The sequence below is a fragment of the Sodiomyces alcalophilus genome (genome assembly GCF_042370955.1).
Source record: "Sodiomyces alcalophilus JCM 7366 unplaced genomic scaffold ACRALscaffold_3, whole genome shotgun sequence".
Lineage (NCBI taxonomy): Eukaryota > Fungi > Ascomycota > Sordariomycetes > Glomerellales > Plectosphaerellaceae > Sodiomyces > Sodiomyces alcalophilus.
Genome location: NW_027263534.1, coordinates 3,490,319 through 3,509,305, shown reverse-complemented (window position 1 = coordinate 3,509,305; position 18,987 = coordinate 3,490,319). Strand labels below are relative to the sequence as shown.

Below are 18,987 nucleotides of genomic sequence, written 5' to 3'. Positions count from 1 at the left end.
TAGGCGGGTAGACGGCCGGCCTTTATAATATTAAAAACGTCTAAAAACTCTTAATAATACTCGGGGATAATATTCCCTAACTTATCCTTATCTAGTAACTCTTAATACGGCCCGGGAGTAAGATATTCCAGGATCCTTTTATTTAGTTAGGTCGGGTTAGGGGGTACTAAGGGTATAGGTTATAACGGGTCCGATTAGATAATAAGGATTAAAGAACTATTAGGTAACTATCCTTTTCATCCTTAGTAGCGTTCTACTCTATACTAATAACTAGGCTAATATAGGGCGTACCGGACTTTATAAGGCGGATAATAAGCTATATATACTCCGTTACCTTCTTTAACTCTTTTCGGCGTAGAACGCCTTAAAGGTCCTTTTACTAGACTCGATACATCTATTCGCCGGACCGGAAAGAGGTAATAGGGTTATACTCTATTAACTAAGGTATACCGAGAATAACTTAGGACATATCGGGGTCTATATCTAGCCCCTCGAACTTAATCGGATATATCCGGGTTCGGTCCTAATTATCTATAACTTTAATATACGTCTTAAAGGACCCGATAAACTATATATCGACCCTAGGTATAACCTATCTAAGTCGTTTTAGTAGTCCTAGGGGACCGTGCTTAGGAGGTAGGGCCTTTTGGTTAATTAGGTTAACCTCGGCACCTTTATTAAGCTTAGCGCTCCGGCGGCCTTATCCGCCGCTTAACCGTAACTCTAACTTCGCCTTAATCGCGCCCTTACTAGTAAAGAACGGCTAAGACGGCGGCCCTTCCTAGGCCTAAGCCTATCTAATAACGGGGTGCTTTATATTAACTGGTAAGTTATTCGGGTTCTAACTAGCGGAGTATCCTAATAACTAACCTGACTTAAGGGGTTCCTTCGGGTATTCGTTCTAGTAATAACCTTTTTTATTATAGCTAAAGTATATAACGCCGCTATAATAGCGCCTTTTAGGAGGTCCGGGGGCTTCTATATCGTCTACGTCGATTAACTTAATAAAACCTTAGGGAGGCATAGAGGGTCGAATAGTTATAGTACGGGCCCTATTAGGGCCCTTATCACCCCACGCTTCTTACCGCGGGGCTACCTTAGGCGATTATTCCGGGGTATCTCTTCTTTATTCTTATATAAAAGAGTAATCTCTGCCTATTAGGCTACGATACCCAACACCTTAGTATTAGTAACGATACCGGCGGCTATAATCTAGTTACGTGGCGGCTTATTAAGCTTTATTAAGATTAACTATATACGCTACTTATTAAGGAAGGGTAGGAATACCTTATTAAATAATAAGTCTAGCCTATTAATAAATTTAGTATAGGTTTAATTAGGTTTCTATATAGTCTAGTCCGAGAATAGCTTCTTAGTTATAAATATCTTATAGGCTTTATTATCGACTAACTACTTAGTTAGGAAGGTCTTAAGGTCCCCCTAGGTAGCACCTTTAGTTTTCCTATAAACGCGCCTATAATAGGTATACTATTAGGATTTTATAATCTTTAGTAATAGGGTAAAGGTAAAATAGATCTTCTCTGCTTTAGACGGCTTAACTTTATTAAGTATAAAGCGCTCCTTAATTTCTTTAATAAACGTCTAGAACTAGTTATAGGACTACCCGTCCTATTTAAGGAGCTTTTACGGGACCTTATACTAGCTTTTATAGGAGTCCCCTTAAGGGGTATATTCAGAGGTATCGGGGTCCTTCCCTTATTAGAGGGTAAAGAGACGCTTCTCCTTCTTTTCGCGCGCTTAGCGGTCCTTATAATACTTAATTAGGAAGTCGAGTTCCGCCGATAACAAAGTGCCGGGGGGCGGGCTCTTAAGTTCTTTAATATCGAATTAGGGTCCTATACGGGTAACTTAGGGGGTCCCTTAGTCGAGTAATAGTCCTTTTATAGAATTATAAGCGTCCGGGTTAGCTTATCCGCGAATCTCGAATTCGGGGTTACTATCTTTATCCTCTAACTCGGGTATAAGGGATTACTCGCGATTAGCGCCTAATAGCCTGGCTTTAGCTCCTTTAGTAGCGGGGGAAGTATCCCGGGTATAAATAGGGGCGGTGCCCTTAAGGGGTATCTTAGGTACTGGTTAGGAGTAGTAATGGAATTTAAAAAATAACTAGTCTTTCGAACTCTTAATAATTATTATACCCGTAAATAGTTAGAATAAATAGAATATTATAGGTTTTATATAAGGAGTAAAAAGAGTCTTTAAGACTATAATAAGAATAGGTTATAAAGCTAACCTAAGGGGGGGGATAATTATAAGATTATTCGTTAAGCCCTTTTAACTCAGGACTTAATAGGAAATACCCTACTTAAGAACTAGTAATTATCCTCCCTAGGCTCGGTATATAATAACCTGAGGCTCTAAGATAGTAGTTCTAAGGCTAGCTTAATAGTCCTAAAATATAACTCGGTCCTAAATATCCCTAGGGTTAACCTGAGGGCCGGTTCCGGGTTCTTAACACATTCCTTAACGCCTCTAAGTCCTATCCAATACCCTCGAATAGAATGTCCCTGACATTTTCTCTCTTTATTATTAAAAGAATTTCACTATAAAAGATAACGACTTCCTAGCGCGATTCTCTAACTCCGTGGGTTCCGTATATAGCATTAGAAAATATTCCCGGCCGCCCGTCCTGCCGTTAAAGAATTACTAACTATGGATTTATAGAAAAAACAAAATAGGAAGGGGAATAAATAATTAGAAGGCGAAAGAGGGCGAGCATAAGTATTAAAAGGGCGTTAAGAAGAACTATCCCGTCTTATAATACCCGTGTATCGCTTACTAAGTAGTATGATAGGACGGTTAGATAATAGTAACGGCGGGCTTATCTGGTTTATTAGTTAGGATACCCTATACATCCGACTCCATTTTCAGGATAGTGACTGCGTCCTTTATCGCGATTTCCTGTCTCTTTATCGCGAGCTCTGCCGTGTCTAAATCGTATAATACAAGAATGGCTCTATAATAGCGGGCGTCAGTATATTCTCGAATAATTATAGTATAATATAGAAAGATACTGCCAGGTTCGGGTCGTGGATAAACTATTACCCTATAGTGTTCCGCTTATTAGTGCCTAGGGTTCTATCTGATTCGATTCTGGCTATTTGGATATATAATTCTATACGCTATAGTATAAGTAGTAGAGATAAGTCTACCGTGTTTTACATAGGGTTCTTAGCGATATAAGAGTTAGTGAATTATATAGCGAATTCTCAGCCGGGTAATATTAGTACGACGCCGTGGTAACGCTAGCGGATTATATTAAGCGTCTAAACCCTCTACTAAACTCCATTATCTATGCCTGGGCTATAGTGTCGTGTTGATATAATACAAAGCTTATAGCGGTCTGAATCCAGACCTTTTCCTTGCCCCTGCGGTTTAGGAATAGACGCTTAGCAGGAGGCTGGTTATTATTACCCGCCGACGGGCGCCTAGTGCCCGACTTTATTAGCGTAGGGGTTTATCTAATATTTCCGCCGGTGTTAGTTAGTGTCCCCTGGCTAAGTATTATCCCCGCTAGGACGTCGGTGATGAATGTAATAGGAGGCGTTCTTTAGGCCGCGGCGTTTACTAGGTAGGTTTTAATAAGCTCTATTCGGGGTTCAAGAGCGTCGTAGAAGGGGATTATAGCCGTGGGGAAGCTGGCCCAATCTATAGTCTTGTCCCGTAGGTCGCTGATAATAGCGATTATCTCGGTGCTTAATATAATGGCTTTATCTATAGCTTCTACTATTTTTTTATTAAGGTTATAGGTCGTAGGTTAATAGTCTGCTAGCTGGGGTGTATAATAGCCGAAGGCCAGGGTATAAAGGAGCCTGTGTTAGTCAAAGTTCTAAGCGTCGCCCTCGAAGCGTTGCTATAAAGGAACTACCTATTCCGGCGCCGCGGAGCCTTATATCTTACTATAGCGAGATACTCCTCGAAGTTTTACTTAGCCTACAGCCAATCGGCGATAGCTTGACTATAACCGAGGAGAAACTTAGGTTATAGATAGTTTAGAGCGATATCTTTAGCCTCGCCTTCGTTTACTACGCGATTTACTAGGTGGCTTAGGGCAAACATAGTGCGGTCGGTCTCGCGATCTTTAGGGCAGTCGTAGCCTGCTTACATAACTTCTTATCTATATCTAGCCATAATACCGCTATTATTATTCTTCTACTCGACGAAGGCCGGGGCGAGTACTTATAGTTAGGTTTCGACTCTATTCTTATCCCTAAATAAGGAGATAGCACAGAAATATCCGTTAAATAGTAAACCTTATCTCTTAAGGCTATACCTAAAGTATCTATTAAACGTATCTTAGAGGACTTAGTCTTTTAACCGGTATATATTAGTTAGGTGTAGGGTAATAAAAGAATTTATAGCAGCGGGTATTAGTTAGCTTAGGTGGATAGTAGGATTATAATAGGGGAAATAATAGTAAGGAATAGTTGGATTATAAAGCATGCGTTGATTATAACGGGGACGGTTATAAAGGGATCGTTAAGCGGCTTTATAGTCATAATAGTTATTATAATCGCTTAGCTATAAGTAAACAATAAAGGGAAATAGTAAAGCTATTAGCGGCTAAGGAAATATTTGATTTTCGAGCTAGCCGTGCTGGTTTACGTATACGCTACGGCTATATAGCCGGTAGGGCTTCTATTCTTACTAGTTCGAGATTACATAGTGTTATTCTTTTTATACTAGTCGTGCCTTGTAAGGGGTTTCTGTTATTAAGGGGGACGGGTCTTTAGCTTTAGCCTGGCTCCGCTATAAGGCTAAATAGGTTATTATAGTTTCTTAGAGCTCGCCGAGCGCGGGTCTTTTAACTTCTTTTATTTTCTTTATAACTAAACATTACACTTTAAAAGCTCTTTAACGGTTCTCGAATTCCTTTATTAAGTCCGGAGCATGTATTATATCTACTAGTATCTATACATTAAGTACCGGTATCCCGGAGAACCTTATCTGGTATCTAGTATAGGCCTTACCCTTTTAGGATAGGTTACTAAGGCATATTTTCGGCCACGAAATTAGACTTTAGGCGTAAGGTGTTGCAAACAGCGTATAACTTAATTACGTAAAATAAGCGATCGATCTGTTGATTTAATTGACTCTGTAGAAATCTCTGATCGTAGTGCTAAATTCCTGCCCTTATTCCTATAGCAGATCCACTCCCACTTTCGGGCCCGGAATAACCCGCTCCGGACCTGCTTTAGGCCAGCCTATACGACACACCCCCCCAACTAAACAACTATATAACAGTTACTTAGTTAACGTTATTCACAGGCATCTTCTATCGATATATCTCCTTCTATAACGTCCACGTAGCTCCTATCGAACTTCTCTTCCAGCTCTTCCAGGTGCTCCGGTAAGATCTCCTCCAGCTTATTTATATAGAGACGTCCCTGTATATCCATTACTCCCACCTATTTCCTAAAGCTTATAAACTTTTCCCTAGACAGGACCTTCGTTAATCTATTAGCGATTATATAGGCGCTTATAACGTAACTAACTTCGATCCTCTTATACTGCTACGCCTCTCGTAACCAGTAGTTATATATATCCATATGCCGTAATCGCGTATTTAATTAAGCGATCTCCGCCGTTAGTAGGCGTATCGTTTAGCTATTATCGTATCGTATCTTTAATCATAGATCGTCGAATATTATACCTATCGCCTCTAATAGCCTCTTTATAAATATCCCTTCCTTCGCACCTTATACCAGCGAGAGCAGCTCTGCCTCCGTTATTAACGTTATTACCGTTACTTACTTATTAGCTCGCCAGGCTACTATGCCTCTAAATAGACGTATTATAAACTCCTAGCTGCTCTTTCGATTAATTAAATTATCCGTAAAGGACGCGTCGGTAAACACCTCGATAAAGTCGCTACCACCTAGTTCCAGGGCGTAGGTTTAGGTAGCTAGTAGATATCGGATTAAATAGTCGGCTACTTTATAATACTAACGGCTCGGATTTATATTAAATCTGCAGAGTCAGGATACTATAAAGGCGATATCGGGGCGTATAATCACTATAGCGTATAGCACGGATCCTATCTTTCGTTAATAGCTTTTGACGGTAGTGGACTTCCTAGCGTACGGTAGCAGCTCTACCGGCTTTATAGGACTTATGGGTTTATAGTTAAATACTATTAATAATAGATATCCTACCTTTACGATATAATCGCGTTATAATAACTATATCTTCCTTAAGGGACGGTCCCGAATAACCTTAATCCTAAGGAACCATTATAGTGGCTGCCAGCCTTATAGGGCGTAGTGCTCTCGTAAGCTTACGATAGCCTATTCTATCTCTTCCCTAAAGTCTTCCTTAAAGCCGATCACGATATTATCCATATAGAAGAACAGGATTAACCCACGGCGTATAAAGCAGCAGGGCTTTTACGGCACTATCTTAAACCCGTCTCTTTTTAGCACTTCTATAATATACTTTTACTATAGCAATAGAGACTCCTATAGCCCGTATAACGCCTTCTTTAGCAGCAGTAATTAACCCGGCACCGCGGTCCCGGGCAGGAACCGTATATATATATCGTGGGGTAGAGGGGCGTGCACGAAGGCGTTAACGATATTATACTATATTAAGGATAGGTCGAAGCAAGCAGCGATCGCTATTACTAATCTAAATAAGTAACCGGCGAGCGTGGCTATATATATATCTTCTAACAAGTCCTAATACTATTAATCTCCGCGGACCACTAATCTAGCCTTATACTTCTATAGAAAGCCGTGCTTATTAAACTTATAGGTTATCACTTATATACAGCCAAGCACTTAATACCCCTTCGCCCTATCCTTCGGCACTATAATCCACGAGCCTATCTCTTTATAACTCTTTAAGTGATCCTTTTAGGCTTATCGGAACAGGATTTCGTATAGGTGGTCTTTAAGGTCTCGTTAATTTCTCGGAGGGGCCGGTAGTTACTTACGGTGTATCTTACGGGGTCTTTTAAGTGCCTTTTTGATTTTTAACTTTATTAGCGGCTTACTATTTAAAATACGGACTAATAGGGTATATCTTCCTGCGTTAAAAGCAGAGATCCAGACTCGGTTACTGCTATAGCTTCGAAATTTAGCTCCCCCCTGCTTTATAGACATATAGCCCGTAAAAGTAGCCGCCGTGAGCCCTGCCTAAGGAGGGGTTTCTAGTAGAGTTAAAAGGTGACTATCCGGGCGTTAGTAATTAATCGCAGCTATAGAAAAGTCTTTTTCTAGCTCCGGCCTTATAGGCTCTATAAGCTCCTCCTACCGTTCCGGCCTCTCGGGCGCTATAAACGGTTCCACCCCCCGAGCCTCAAGGCCGGCAGGCGCAGCCCTTAGGAGAGGTTCGTTAACCTCGCTACCCGACTAGAGAATAGGCTCGAAGTATACTATTATAAACGTATCGGCTGCCTCTTACGGCTCGCCTTACTTAATTACATATAACTCTAGTAGGCGGATCTAATTAACGATATCCGCTAGCTGCTTTTCCGTTAATTAACGTAAATCGTCCTTTAAGGCTTTAAGTCTGCCGTCAAAATACTCTTATTCGTTAAAGATAACGTTACGTGTACGGATAGTCCTGTTCCTTCGAAGGCCAGGAACCTAGATACGGTATATATTAGTTAAATCGTAGCTCACAAGGTAGCCGATATAGGCCCGCGGCGCCAGCCGGTTTTAAAGCTTTCTAGACCTTATTAGAGCTGCTCTGGTTATAGGAAAAGCTTTATAACCAAAGGCCCGAAGGTGCCCTAGCTACGGCTTATATTAATAAATAACTTCGAACAGGGTCTTCTAGCTAAGGCGTTATTTAGGCGTTCTGTTTTATACGTAAGCGGCAGTAAGAACGACTTTAACCCATAGGAAATCAGGTAATCGGGAGTGTATTCGTATAGCTTATGCCTTCTCCACGATAATAGCCCTAGATCTTTCAGCACCACCGTTCTATACGGGGGTCTCTGCTAAAGAGGACTCTAACTAGATACCAAAACCCTTAGCCACGCCCTGTATTTTAAGCGATTGTATTAGTTTGTTATTACACTTAAAGACCCGTACCTGCCGGTTAAATTAACTCTGAGCCTATCGGATATATTAGTTTATAACTACGTAGATTTCGGAAGCCCTTTTTAACGTTATAACGTAGCAGGCCACGAAACTGCTATATCGATCCGTAAAGAATATAATCCGCAGGTATCTATCGGCGGTTAGTAGGAAGTCCGTGAAATCGATCGCCTATCTCTCGCTGGCGTAGTTTAGAGCTATATAGGTCCTCCGGCTAATCTAACGACCTATCTTCGATTAAGCGTAGGCGTCGCACTCTACCGTTCCTAGCCCCTTTAGTTTAACGCCCTATAACTGCTCTTCTAGTTATGTTATTATATCAGGGCCAGCGTGCCCTAACCGTAGATACCATAGATTACTGTCGGCTTAGCTAGCTGCTCTCTTAATCGGTTTTCGGATTAATAGACTCGGGGCTAGAAGAGTAGTAGTAACGGGGGCGTTAGTGACTAGAAACAGCTCTATAACGGTTTAATCGTAGTGGACACTTAGCTTATAAAGGATTAATCGGTCACGGCGGCGTATATAATCGTTTAGTGGCTCTTAATCCTACCAGTAACCGTTCTGCCGTATCTTCTTATTAGAGACTAGGTTATAGACAAAATCTTCGTAGTAGGCTACGTCTTTTAACCGGAACTTTATCGGGCTAGCCGTTCCTTCTATTATAATAATAACGTCTCCGTATCCTTAAATCGGCACCGTTATAGTGCCGGCGATTATAACGTTATCGGGACGGGCCGGTCTATAATCCGTAAATCTGCTTCTATTATAGAAAACATAGGATATAGCACCTAAGTCTAATATAGCGGACTAACGTAATGGATATATAGCTGCCGAGAGGGCGGCCGGCGGAGCTTCTAGCCGGCGTGGCTCGTAACGGACAGTGTTTAGCGCCTTACCTTACGTAGCTCCTATAAGCTTTTCTAGCTTCGCGGTCTTCTTAGACGCCGTACGTAGTCACGCCTCCTCGAAGACCTCGTTATTATTATCGCCGTTACCGCCGCCGCCGCCACTACCTTCGTTATTATTATCGGTCACTTTATATTCGGTGGCGGCGGTGGCGGCGGTCCTCTTCTTCTTATTCCGGGACCTAATCTTCTCTATAGCGTGCTATAGATCCCGGTCTATCCTAAGGGACTTCTTTATAAGCCTCCTAATAGGGTCGTTAGCTTAAAAACCCTCCGGCGCTAACTCCAGGAATAGTATCTAGCAGCCCTATAGATCGTGGCCGCGGCGGTAGTACGCGGGGCACTTATCCTTATAGAAGAGTGACTACCGGCGCTTAGAGCTTATACGGTTAGTTAACTTACCTTTAGGGTAGGCACTACGGCCCCGCTAGGCTCCGGTCCGGTCACCCCTCCCGGTCCGTTACGGTCCTTCGTTATCGTCACCTTCGCCTAGGTTTAGAGCCGGGAAGGCTATAGTTCTATGGCTTCGAGTAGGCGGTATATTAAGTTATTCCGCCGCCTTCTTCCCTTCCGCGATAAGGGCTATCACCGACACTATTTTAAGGTCTAGCGTTGCTTCCTTTATATCCACCCAGTTACCCAGGGCAGGTCGTATAGCGTTAAAGAAGTTATTAATCTAAATCTCCTGGGGCTTATTATATATCCCGATATCGTGATAGTCCTAAAGCCGGTCCTGCTATTTATCTAGCCCCGCGCCCACCTTCCGGGGGTTAGTAGGCGGTTTGCTCTTATATAGATCGTAGTTCTTTTAGGAGTCCTTCGTTCGGGTCGCGATATAGGGTGCGGCGTCGGCTTACACTACTACGTAGATTTCTTCCGGAGTAGTGCCCTTTATTAGGGCCTTCCGTCTCTTCGTAGCGATAGACTCTTCCACCTATTTAAGTATACCGTTAATACCCTTCTAATAGGTCTTATAGTCTTTGCGATCTTCTTTATATCGACGGTAGTCCTCGGTATAGGCGGCCTTGCCTATAGCCGTTAGCTCGGATATATTAAAGGGTTAACCGTTAGCGTTAGCGATAAAGGCGTAGGAAGCAAATTCGGGACGGGTGGCTCGCTACGGCCTAGGAGCTAGATCGTTAGGGCGTAGGGAATCCCAGATTCCGTTGCTTCGGGCCCTGACTTTATAGAGGCGCTTCCATAGCTCCTAGTCTTCGTGGCTTATATAGATAGTCGTATTAGAGGTTATAGTGATTATAACTATAGGCAGCTCGGCGTAAATAGCTTTAAAAGGTTATCGAGTAAAATAAGACTCTTAATTATTATAAACAGCGTATAACTTAATTACGTAAAATAAGCGATCGATCTATTAATTTAATTAACTCTATAGAAATCTCTGATCGTAGTGCTAAATTCCTGCCCTTATTCCTGTGGCAGATCCACTCCCACTTTCGGGTCCGGAACAACCCCTTCCGGACCTGCTTTGGGCCAGCCTATGCGACATAAGGTCCCGGTATATCGTGGAGTTATAATATAGTATAGGTATTTTTAAGTATCTCTCGGGTATCCTCCTAGCCAAATACAGTCGTCGGCTACCTAGTATATACCTCCAGGGACGCAGCAGGCGTCGGGCAGTAAGTATCGTATTAATAGTATCCATAAAATTAGCAGGAGATCTATTAATTTAATTAACTCTGTTGATTTAATTGACTCTGTTGATTCAATTGACTCTGTAGAAGAAGGATATGATCTGCTAGAAGTTCGGGAAAAACTCTGCTCTTGGCCTTGTAGGTGACCCGTATCTAATCTCGGTACGGAATAATACCTTCTGTCCCTGTTCCGCGACTCTACGATGTACCGGGGCCTTACGCCCAGAGTCTAATTTTATATCCGAAAATATGCCTTGGCAACCTATCCTAAAAGGGTAAGGCCTATGCCAGATACCAGATAAGGTTCTCCGGGATACCGGTATTCCCATACGTTCTACTAGTCCGGCTAATCCTTATATCGAATAAGGTACTCGGTATATAGCCTGCCCCTTCCTTTACTAGTAATCCGTTTATCCAGGATAGCCTTAATCTCGTAGTGCTTATATAGGTCCCGCTATTACTCTTAGTCCTTATCCCGTATATCGACGGGTTCTTTAGTATTAGGTGGTTCCGCGAACCTAACTATTTAGAGTAAAGCGATACTAATAATTAGGTGTACGTTAAGGTTCTTAGGCAGATTTAATCCGTAAGCTAGCGGCGATACTTACTCGAGGACCTTAAAGGGGCCTATCTATTAAGCGCTAAGCTTATAGCTAGCCGTATATAGGAGCGAGTATCCGCGGCTAAGGCGAATATATATACGCAGTTACCTGGCTTAAACCGAATATTACGCCGTTTCTTATTATATAGGCGCTCTATATAGATCTATATTATCGCGATAATAAGTTTTATATCCTTATCGAATATCTTATATACAAACTTAGAGTTAATATCGCCGATTAGGTTAAGCGGACTAGTCGTTTTAGTGCTGTATAGTATCTTATTAAGTATATAGCCGAGGGCCTTATTAAAGGCGTTATTTAGGTGGAACTATAAGGGTATAATTATCTTCGGCTATAGGGCGTTTAGGTTATCCGCTAGGTATATACGTATTCCGATCTTAACGGTTTAGTTCTTCCTCCCGGAAATACTATCGGTTTAGGGATATTAGGCCGTTAATAACCTTAGCTTAGTTCCGGTAACTTTTATAGAGTTATCTGGAAGTCTAATAAGAACTTAGAGTCATAATCAGAGATAATAGCGCGTGGAATACCCTAATTACTTATCTAAAGGGCTTAAAAGAGTATAAACGCCTAGTCCTTTATGGTATAAGTGCTAAAGCCAGGGATAAGCAGGGAGGCCTTTAAGAACTTATCTATAGCGGTTAGGAGGGTATAGAATAAAGGAAAGCCTTCGCGCTGCTAAAGTATCCCTATAAAGGGTATTTCGGGTAGTCCGATAATAAAGTCTATAGGGATAATATAGAAAGAGATAAGGGGTATGAGGATAGGCTATACCTCGCTAAGAGGAGCTTACCGATGTATTTAGTAGGTACGATATATCTTATATTAGGCGATATATAAATCGACCTCCTTATAGAGTCATGGGATTACAAAGCGGCTAACTAAATTGTACTATATCCGTTTAGCTCCGAAATAATACTAGTTATTATAAACGGCCTAGAGAAATTCCTTGAATAAGGAGAAGGTGATAGAAAGGCGTTTCCTCCTATTTAAATCTACCTAGGATAGGAGACGATTATCTACCTTAAAAGGAATCTTAACTAATAAGTTAAAGTTAGTAGCTTAGGTAAAGATAGGTGCCTACTTCGAATAGTTAGCGTACCCTTCGATAATCCTCTTTCGTATATCGTCCTTTATTTAGATTTCCTTAGTATAGCGCGTAGCTTAGTTTTCCTAAATCCGGTCTAATTCGCCTAGACCCTTAGCCGGGGGGCTATTAATAGTGGGTAGCCGAGATAAAGTATCGGCTACTATATTAGTCTTACTAAGGATATATCGGTAATCTAGCTAGAATTAACTAAGAAACTTAAAGGAGAGGGTAAGGTTTATATTTAGCCTAGTCTTATCGGTACTAGATAGGGTAGTCAACTTTATAATACCGAGAGTAGTATCGTGGTCTATAAACACTATAATCGGGTTATAATCAACGGACTAAATAATAATTCGGGTCTTACGAATAGCTTATATAAGATAAGCGGCCTCGAGTTTTATAGGCTAGTATTTCTTTTTAGCGGCGTTAAGCCCCTTATTAATATAAAGCACTAATCGTATATTGGTTTTCTTAAAGTTTCCTTTAGTAAGCTATTTAGTCTTATCGGCTAGCGACAAGAGTATAGCTAAGAACCCGTGGTGTTTAAGGGCGTCTAGCTAGATACAGAGAATCTTAGTGGGGATATAGTAAAATAGGTAAGCGTCTAAGGTAAGAGCGCCGGTAATATCGTGGAATATAGCTAACTCTTTAATAATACCCTCGAATATCGTATATTTAGTATACGCTTTACGGGCCTATCCCTTATCTTTCCCGATCTAATAAGCCTTAGCTAGGAGGGTCGTCTTCCGCTATTAAAGGGGCGTAATATAATAAAAGAATCGGGGAATAAGGTAGCGAAGCTACCTTATTATCTCGATTTAACGTTCTAAGGACTAAAAACCAGTCGGAGGGCGAATCTTTTATAGGGCCTTAGTATATTCTTTAGTATTTAATAACCTGAGGGCGTTAACTCTAAATCCTAATAGTTAAACTAACGGATATTTATTAAAGGACTTATCGCGAGAGATACTAATTCTTTTATTACTAAGTAGTAAGAGCACCGTGTTTAAGCGCCTAGTATAGTTATTCTTAGTATCTTGTATAATAGTAATTTTATCTATAAAGGCGGAAATTAAGTTCTAGTATAGGTAAAGAAGCTAGTCTATATAGCGCTAGATATATATAGGCGAGTTATGGAAGTCTATTAGGGCAACCTTTGGTTATTTCTATCCTTATAAGGAAATAATAATAAATCGCTCGGGATCTAGCTTATATATAAGGAATTAGTAGAAGAAGGCCTAGGCGTTAATAATAAAAATGAACCTTTTCCCGTGGAATCGCTTAATCACTTTATCCTAAAGCGGTAGCGGGTATATATTAAGGATAGTAACCTTATTTGGAGTGCGGAGGTTAACTATTATACGGCCTTTACGTTTACCTTGTACCTCTCGCTATATAATAAAAACCGGAGCGCTAAAGGGCGTTAGCGCTAACGTCTATTCTATACAGTCCTAGTCGTAGAGACCGTCCAGGGTCTAGTCTAGAAGGGCTTAGTCCTCGCGGCTAAGTCGATATAGCTTCTAGCTAATTCTTTAGGTATACTATCCGTCGAGTAAGAGAACGTGTATATAATCCTTATTATCTATATTAATTAAGCCTTAGTCTATCTAAAACTTAGGATAATTAGTAATAACCCTAGTATAGCGTGGTATAAAGCAGGCTCTATAGTCGTGGATAATTACGACTTCTAGAGTCGCTTTGGTTAGAGCGTCCGGGCTCTTAGCGATTCCGAGCTTCCTATTGATAGGTAAATACCCTTTAAAGATATCGGCTTATCCTTTCAGATTCGGGGACTTCTTAGCGGCCTCTAGTCGTTTTCTTAGAATATCGCGGGTATCGTCCTCCTGTATATCAATATATGTGTCCACGTAAAAGGGATCCGTATACCCTCGTTTTCTACCTCGGGAAATAAGTAATAGCCCGTCGCTAGCGTTATAGATTAGAACGAATATCCTCTCACTAAGAATATAGTTTAGTAAACCCTCGATATCGGGTTAGAATTCTATAGAGTCTAAGGTTATATTCCGTTTCTTAAAGCAGATAAATCTATACCATTTTTTTTTCATTTATTATTTCTTACTCTGCTGTCCTTATCCTACCTAAGTAGCTAGGAGTTTGAATTCTTACTATACGGTCCTTCTCTGATACCTATAGAGGAGAAAACTATAGAGGGGAAAACCTTAGTATAAGACTTAGGGAACTAGTATAAGACTTAGATAAAAACCCCTATACTCTCCTCTTTTTTAGGATTACTGCCTCTTATAGGTACCGTGGCGGCCCCGTTACTTACTCGCTACTAGTACGGAACTCGTGGCTTCTATACTAGGAAGCCTATAACGTGACCTGTAGCGACTATAAAGCCGACTATATACTCGATTAACGGCGCGCGCGTGATTATCTCTATTAGTTTCATACGCCTTCCGTGTGCCCTAGGGCTAACCCCAATAGACCTACCTTTAGGCGACTTATATATATACTGCCTAGGGTTTAAAGCACCTAAGCTTCCATTACTCTTTTTATAGCTATAGGTAGAGCTAACGCGGGCTATATGCCCACGCAGAACGCTTACGTAATAGCGTAAGAGGCTGCCTCCGTATTGTGGAAGAGACGCCGCGTATTTTACTTACGCGCTCAGGGACAGCGCGATACCGTCTTCTTATTCTCCAGGGCGACTAACTCCCCCGTGGCACCTATTATCGACTACCGAAGCCGGGCAGAAGGTGGGTCTAATGGGCCCCCTGTTTAACTCTTATCGCGTATACTAAGGCAGATAAGGCCCCCCTGGAATAGGGTCCGAGTAGCGTAAAAAAGGAAAGTGTTCCCTCTTTTATATACGCCTCTAACCGGATTCTAATCGATGCGGTTACCTTGACCGTATACTAGGTATACTACCACTATACCATAAAGGCAAATCTATATCAATATAGTAGAATAATGACCTTCTTGGCGGCTTTTAACTAGCGCCTAACTAACGAATATTTAGAGAAGATATATACCAGGATAATAAGACCTTTATAGGACCTTATCTAGATAGCGTCTTATAAGTTAAGGATATCGACTTTATTCGGATAATTAAATTGCTGCCTAAGGAGTAGACCGGCTTTTAGCTTAGGGACCACCTAACCATTTATATATAGCTATCCAACTTAGGGCTAGCCGTTTATTATGCTTTATATACGCAGAGTAAATAAGGCCTGCCCGATAGTATCCGATATACTAAAGAAAGGCGAAGCCGTTACTATACAGAAGGGCTTCGCGTAGGGCCAAAACAAGTAACTAACTAATAGACTAGCCGAATAGAGGGTTAGACTCGTCAGGGGTCCGTATCTAGAGCTAAAGGGTCTCGAGGAGACGGTCGCCAAGCCTCTAGAAGGGTCGGCAGTGGTCTGATCAGGGGAACGAATAGCTATACATAGGCAGGCAGGCCTACGGTCGGCTCTTCTAGATCGTCTATATAACCCAAAAAGGAAGGATAATATACATTGTGATTATGATGGGTGATAGGTGACGATCGTGAAAAGTCGGATAAAAAGCTAGTTGGATATAGTGGGTCTATTCCGAAGAATAGCCGTATATAAGACCAGACCCCTAGGACCACGTATATGGTTACGTGGTATCCATAATGTCTAGACCCGGAACACGGGTCTGCCCCTCTATAATACCTACGCCACGGAGCATAGATCTCTTAAATATATCGATTTTGATATCGGGAAGGTAAGGGAGAAGGTGCGAGCTTATAATATATTGTAAAGCCCCTAAATTAATATAAGCTTTAAAGGGGGCGCTATTCAGAGTTACTCGGACTTAGACTCTTATATATATATAACTGTATAGGTGGACTATAGGGTCTATTACTTCCTATAAAGCGTCTTTAATTAGTGGAGAGTCCTAACTGTCTTATTCCTTTATTAGGAATAGATAGGAATAGCACTTTTTATAGCGGAGGCCTTATTATTAGATCTTATTTGCTACTTGTACCTAGTATATTATCGTTATACCTAGTAGAGATCACGGTATTTAGGTATAAATCAGGGTTTATTAGTAACCTAGTATAGTTAATTACTGCCTTTATCGGTCTTAGCTTTATTATCTATAAGGTCCTCGGAACTATTAGGCTCCTCTTCCAAATAGTAAAGGTCCTTTAGTTCCTTATCGCTTTTATATCTTTTATTAGGGACCTTATCGTCGGTAGCACTATTCACGGGGTCCCGAGATGGCTTTTAGCGAAAGTTCCTATTTCCGCGCGCTAGTTAATCGGACGCGTTATTAGCTAATAGCTATTGGCCGTATTCGTTTATATAGCGGTTTAGTATTCCTCGGGCCAGTAGAGAGCGGTTATTCTAGCGGAATTATCCTACTCCTAGGGAGCGATATTCCGGTAATAATAAACGATAATCCGGCGCTAAGGAATATTATTCGGGCTATAGCGTGCGGCGTGGAAGCGGGTTACCGTGTTAATCCGGGTGCCGGGGAAAGAGCGAATACGCCTAGGAGGATTAGTTTTATGTTAATGTCCGTTTAATCCGCGGCAGGGTTTATCGGGTAATAAGTTTCTTCTAGGCTCTATTAATATAGTTCCGGTACTATCCTAGTATTATACTAGCTAGGCTATTTATAAAGTCGGTCGCGATAGTTCCCGGTCCGGGGCGTAGAATAGTATTTACTAGGTTAGAGTCTAAGCGATCCTATATAAGAGCTAAATACTGACCTCTAAGCTTATTAGCCGCCTTTACTATTGATGTTATACTTATACTAAGTAATAATTATAACAATTATAAGTATACTATCTAAGTCAAAATAAACGGTATATAATTATAGCTATATAACCAGAGGTCTACTTTATAACCAGCTTAACCTATACTATAATACTATACGTATTATACGTGTATATATACTTGGCTTATGATATATATTATATAACTACACTAGGTATCGTAAATACGATATCTTGCTTATTACTTAAGCTAATAACGTGGCGTGATGCCCGTCGCGTAGGCTGTTGACGTAACAGTCGCCATCCAATCTTCCAGGGTCTTTTGCCAGCCCCGGATCCAGGAAGAAATCCCAGAAATCAGCTCTTTACACAATATCAAGAATATCATATGCAGCTTTAAGCTCGTGCAACAAGCAGAAATCCTATGGTTCTACGAATTCAACAGCTATTTGCCTTATTTTCATCTCTTCTGCGCGTATAGCCTACTACTCGTAGCCTAATTAATCAAACTTTACTAACCGGATTACCTTATCTATAAAGATATAGATATTATAGCGGGTAACTATATCGTCCAGGGTATACCGCTCGCGTCTTAGCATATACTCGGCTTCCGCTTAAGGTAGTTAGAACCTTTCTTATAAGGCGGTCTTTTAGTCCGTAACGCTTACCGTTATAGTAAGGTATAAACGTTATCCCTTATTAAGGCTTATAAACTATACTAAGGCCTTGCTTAATAAATAGCGGGTTAATGCGCGTATAAGGAATTCGTGATGCTACATACTTAGGCTAGTATACTAGTCTATTGCGTTTATAAAGCGAAAGATATCTATGTAGCTTAGTTTAGTTCCTTTAGTCTTAAGTGTCTAGTCGGCGGTAAGGTATAGGGGAGGATTAAAGTAGGCTAGGCTATCGGCCTTAAATGGGTGCGTTCAAGTATTTTGGTAGGTAAGAATAGCGATTAAATCCGATTATCGTATATATAGGTATCGTTCCGGGTAACTAATATCCGGTGCGTTCCTTTAGGGGACACCCGCGCTAGGAGGGCTATATCCGGGGGTATTATTACCTGGAGGGACTACTTGGTACTATTAATATTCCCGATTCCTATTATCTCCGGTCCTGATTTCCTTTATTTAGTCGCGAGGGCAGTGTATAAAGTCGGAGGGCGTGGGGCTTATACGATTATTGCGGTGGCTTATAATATCGTTTTATTAACAATCCTAGTTAGGGAATAGTATACCGTTATTAGGCGTTAGAGTATAGTCAGTTATTCCCTTCAAAGATTTAGCGGATTTTAGAGGCGGGCTTTCCGCTATATCTTCGGGGAAACTTCCGACCGGCTATTCGACTATACTTATAGCACGGCAGAGTAGAAGCGATTCCGATACCTTAACCTTAATGTTTAGTTTTACCAGTAAAGAATCGTGTCTTGCGGTAAAGAAGGCTGGCTCCTTTCCCTTTACTACGCTACGGGGTATAGCTATAGACTTATAAAGGTCTATATATTCGGGCTGCTTTTTTAGATTATTATAGAATACCTTTACGAAGGAGTTATAATAGGTAATCTATTTAGATAGATACGTTAGCTAGATAGGCAGGATAGCTTTAAAAACTCTTCCTCTACCGGTTTTAGCATAGCTAGCTCTACCATTATCGGGGAAGTTCCTTACTCGCTTAGCTATAAAGAGGAGTAGCCGATATTCGGGTAAAAGGACCTTTTCGGCTATATCTAGATAGGCGTTCGTTATTGCGGCGAGGGGATATATGTCTTTTAGGTCCGTTAGTATTAGGGGAGAGTCTAGGAGAACGGGGCAAGGTGCGTCGATGATTACTAAGCGGGTTCTACGACAATACTACTTAGTATTTAATAGGTCGTTTCGGAGACAGGCTTATCAGATAACTAGCATTTATAGACTCTTATACTTATCGCTTACTAGCTT

At 41.2% G+C, this 18,987-nt stretch overlaps 1 pseudogene across 1 annotated transcript; it reads right to left on the bottom strand.

Moving 5' to 3' along the window:
* Positions 1-15,167: 15,167 nt before the first annotated feature.
* ACRALDRAFT_t118 lies at positions 15,168-15,242 on the bottom strand (annotated as a pseudogene). Its single transcript has one exon. The product of its transcript is annotated as a tRNA-OTHER (tRNA).
* Positions 15,243-18,987: the final 3,745 nt, after the last annotated feature.